The sequence below is a fragment of the Cervus canadensis genome, chromosome X, assembly GCF_019320065.1.
Source record: "Cervus canadensis isolate Bull #8, Minnesota chromosome X, ASM1932006v1, whole genome shotgun sequence".
Taxonomy (NCBI): domain Eukaryota; kingdom Metazoa; phylum Chordata; class Mammalia; order Artiodactyla; family Cervidae; genus Cervus; species Cervus canadensis.
Window position 1 is genome coordinate 118842937 of NC_057419.1, and position 826 is coordinate 118843762.

Consider the following 826-nt stretch of genomic DNA (forward strand, 5'->3'; position numbering starts at 1 on the left):
ATCTTTCCCAGCATCAGGGTCTTTTCAAATAAGTCAGCTCTTCGCATCAGGTGGCCAAAGTATTGGAGTTTCAGCTTCAGCATCAGTCCTTCCAATGAATATTCAGGACTGATTTCCTTTAGGATGGACTGGTTGGATCAGCTTGCAGTCCAAGGGACCCTCAAGAGTCTTCTCCAACACCACATTTCAAAAGCATCAATTTTTCGGCGCTCAGCTTTCTTTATAGGCCAACTCTCACATCCATACATGACCACTGGAAAAACCATAGCCTTCACTAGACGGACCTTTGTTGACAAAGTAATGTCTCTGCTCTGTAATATGCTGTCTAGGTTGGTCATAACTTTCCTTCCAAGGAGTAAGCATCTTTTCATTTCATGGCTGCAATCACCATCTGCAGTGATCTTGGAGCCCAGAAAAATTAAGTCAGCCACTGTTTCCACTGTTTCCCCACCTATTTGCCGTGAAGTGATGGGACCAGATGCCATGATATTAGTTTTCTGAATGTTGAGGTTTAAGCCAACTTTTTCACTCTCCTCTTTCACTTTCATCAAGAGGCTCTTTAGTTCTTCTTCACTTTCTGCCATAAGGGTGGTGACATCTGCATATCTGAGGTTATTGATATTTCTCCCGGCAATCTTGATTCCAGCTTGTGCTTCCTCCAGCCCAGCATTTCTCATAATGTAGTCTGCATATAAGTTAAATAAGCAGGGTGACAATATACAGCCTTGATGTACTCCTTTTCCTATTTGGAACCAGTCTGTTGTTCCATGTCCAGTTCTAACTGTTGCTTCCTGACCTGCATACAGGTTTCTCAAGAGGCAGGTCA